Source organism: Etheostoma cragini, chromosome 10 (genome assembly GCF_013103735.1).
Source record: "Etheostoma cragini isolate CJK2018 chromosome 10, CSU_Ecrag_1.0, whole genome shotgun sequence".
NCBI classification, from domain to species: Eukaryota; Metazoa; Chordata; class Actinopteri; order Perciformes; family Percidae; genus Etheostoma; species Etheostoma cragini.
In genome coordinates this window covers 1,091,902-1,095,877 of record NC_048416.1, presented here as the reverse complement: position 1 = coordinate 1,095,877, position 3,976 = coordinate 1,091,902, and positions in this window count along the sequence as shown.

The following is a 3,976-nucleotide window of genomic DNA, read 5'->3' as shown; positions in this document are numbered from 1 at the left end:
CTTCTTCACAGTCCCTTGGCTATGTGATGGTCAACAACTCCTGTTCAAGTGGTGTGTGTGAGAGTGTGAGAGTGTGTGAGTGTGTGAGTGTGTGAGTGTGTGAGTGTGTGTGTGTGTGTGTGTGTGTGTGTGTGAGTGTGTGTGTGTGTGTGTGTGTTTGCATGGCGTGTTTGATTCTGTTTTCCAGTCTGTTATTTTCTGACTGCTACATGTATTTCTTGGCAGCTCTGCATGCAGTGTGGATTTCAAAGTGTGTCTTTCTGCCTCTGTGTTTGTGTGTGTGTGTGTGTGTGTGTGTGTGTGTGTGTTTGCTTTAAAAGCCGACTGCAGATATAATTGGAGCAGAGGATCTGACTCATTGCTCTCCCCCCCTGATCTGAACGCCGGCGTTCTTTGGCGGGACTGGATCTGAGACAAGTAGCAAACAGAGCTGAGTGTTGAAGACGTTATTTTTGCGATATGATACACGGGGATTTGGCGTCTAATTTGTTCCCAATGTCCTTCCTGATTTCGGCCTGTGTTGTGATCTTGTGGTGTGCGTCATCTAATTCTATTTGGCTCCGGCTCGGGGCTTCTAATGATCTTCCACTTATCACCCCCTTCTCCACAGTAGATCCTCCTCAAAGTGGCTCTCCCAACAGAGCTAATAGCCTCACACGACTCCATTGAGCTGGAATCCTTCTGGGCCCCTGAGAAAAACAGGAAGGCCCAGGGCGAGGGCCAGGCAGGCACAAAGATAAGATTTGGGAGTGTACTGTGTTCTATGGCATGTGCTGGATTGTGTGTGTGTGTGTGTGTGTGTGTGTGTGTGTGTGCATAAGTGCCTCACAACGGTATCTGTCCTGTCTGAGCCCACTTGCACCAGTCAAGAGTCTGGTCAGTCTCCAAGCCCCTGGGATCAGCGTGTCGTTGTTGCTGCCTGGTGTCACGGACATGTCCTTAGTGACATCATCACTCGGGGACACTGAACAGATGATTCATCTCTCTTCAACGCTCGGCCAAAGAGCCATTTAGAGTCCACTTCTAATCAGAGAGCTGAACGAAAGCAGCCCCCAGAACCCCGTCAGCGTGGCCTTTATGTCCCTGGCAGGTGGGCGTAACAGATCCTTTCATCATTTCATTTCATTTCTGTTGGAAGAGGAAGTATGGGAGCCCAAATTAGTTGACGTAACTAGAAATCTGCGTGGAAACCCGTCGTTGAAACCGTTTCAGTTGTTACACCATGAGAAACTGAACCGGTGACGTTTAACGCAGGGACACACGTAGGAGACATTACTAGAAATCATTAGTAAACATAAGCTCTTTTTCTTGTGTCATGTTTCAAATGCAAAGACACATTACACATAAAACATTAAGCTACTTATCAGTACTAAAATTACAATTTGTTCGTTGTATTTTTCCTTTATAATATTAAGACTAAGATTGATGCCTTCAATAGAGAAACTTGCACAGCATACTTAAGCTGAATTTTATTAACAACTAATGGGATTTGGTAATGAATGCGAAATAATAAGTAAACTAAAAAATGGGCTTTTATTTCAAATCTCCTGCAGCAGTTGCTGTCATCTGCTTCTGGGGAAATATGCTCGTATTAGAACCAGAGAACACGTCGGAGATAACCTTATCTGCAGAATGTTATCTGTCATCCTGATTATGTCATTGTCGTTTTCAGCTGAGCGTGAGTCTGCGCAGCTATAAATAAACAGGCCATAAAAGTGTGTATTGTCCACACCCACACACACACACACACACCCACACACGTAATGCTGTTACTGTGACACACCTTTAAAACAAAGACGCAAGGGTACTTCCAGCTAATGTACACACATTCAGACCATAAAGGAAGCATTGCATCAAAGCTCGCAGTGTTGCACAAACACACCTTTGGCACCAAAGGATATACACCAAGAAAACACACTTTAAAACCCAGGGAGACACACTCCTAAATCTGAGGATGTCCTTGTTAGTAAGAAGCCGAGGGTACACGAGGGCTCTCAGCCGCATCATCAAAGCCTCAGCAATTACTCCCATGCTCCCTCACACTGGCATAAATCTGCTCTTATCTCGGCTTGCTGCAGGATCAGGGAATATCAGCTCCAGCATCTGCTCCATCTACAAACCCAGCCACTAAAAGCACAACAAAGTGGCTCTGCAGGCATAAATATAGGAAGGAGGGGCACCGGAAGAAGCAATGGGGGCATGGAGAGAAACAGAGAATGAAAGATAGGCAGAAGGAGTCACAAGGGTATGTGTGTGTGTGTGTGTGTGTGTTGTCTTATTTGCCTTGAGCGTTTGTGCTCTCTTACACTCCAATCTGTCAATCGGCCAGTCAAAAAAAAGCAGAAATTCCTTCACTCAAAGTGATTTCTAAGCAGCCGTGCTCGGCTCAGGAGGAATTCTTCACGGGAAATGAAGACACACGGAGTGAAGGGAGGTCACCGGCTCGAGTCGGGGTAAAGGGTCAGAGCTGGAGGTTTAGTGGTCAGGGGCACATCTATAGGCATATTTATTGGAGGGGTTAAGATAATCACTGACTGGGTTTGTGAAGGGCCTATGAACACAAGAGCAGTTAGGATTAAGGCCCCCGGACACATTCTTTACATTGTTAACCCAGTTTTGTGCAGAGAAGTCAGCAGATCCCGGGTCTGTTATCCAGAGAAAAAGTTGCTCACACCTGGATGAAGCAACGGCGCTGACAGATGAACCGGTCTACCGACTATTTTTAGGAGGATTGTTTATTCTCCTCTCATCTTTCATCCTGACCTCTTTATCGCAGCTGTGACCCTGACCTCGCGTTCTGTCTCCTGTCCCTCCCTGTCCTCTCTGCGTTTCCTCCTTCCTCCCTGTGCCCTCCACTCCCTTTCTCTCTGGGTCAACCACCCCCCACCCCCCCGTCCCTGCAAATACAGCCTGTGTCTGGACGGGGGAGCTGGCTGGCAGCGGTGAAAGAAGATCCTTTACTTAAGTAAAAGTCCTGCATTGAAAATGTAACTTAACCCTTGTGTTGAAAATTAAAAATCAACACTTTTGTTGAGGCTTTTTATTGATGCTTTTAACTTTACGTCCCTTTTTTCATCACTTTTGATGCTAAATTTTTTGACGTTTTTAATGCTATTAACTTTACAGTAATTATTGGAATTTATTATCAATCCAAAAAATTATACCTTATGTTTGAGTTAGAAAAACTGAAATTAGGAATTATTTAGACTAAAATTAAAGGAATGGATGTTGATGATAATCACAGACTGGAATATGTCAACTTTTACTCAATACTATTTCAAAAACACTTCCATTTGTTTTCAAATGCTATAATACTGAAAAAGACGCCCCAAAATAATGAAAGTAGAGATCTGTACTTGGCAAAGAGCGCTGGGTGGAATCATTCATGTTATTTTGGGTAGCTAAAAAGAACATTGATATAGGAAAACAAGTCAATTTGACCCGAGGACAACATGAGGAAGAAGTTAAATTATGCAAGTAGCATGAGAAAAACATTACTCAATGCAGAAAAATCCTCCCACTGAGAAACTGGAAACGATGATGTGTTCAATGGTCTACTTATTTCAGCTGGACTAAAACACTGGGTTTTATAAACTAAGTGTGTTTTGTGTGCAAAAATCTTAATATGTGACGTAACTAGTAACTAAAACTGTCAGATGAATGTAGCGGAGTAGAAGTAGAAAGTGACATGAAAAGAAAACCTTTAAGTACAAATATCTTTAATGTGTACTATACAAATGTAGGCTACTTAGTTCCATTGTGCCAGTGCTGGCTGGTACATTTTTGTACGCGATGTGTACTCTAGATACTGTGATTATCAACCACTCAGGAGTATTCAGTACACCGTGAGCTGAAAAGCTCAGTTCACCCGTCGTGAATCGGAGGGAAACTGTTACAAGTTGTGTTATGAGGAAATACCTCCGCTCCAGGTGCTGGCCAGGAGTCAGGGGTGAGAGGTGATGGGTCACCCCCCCCC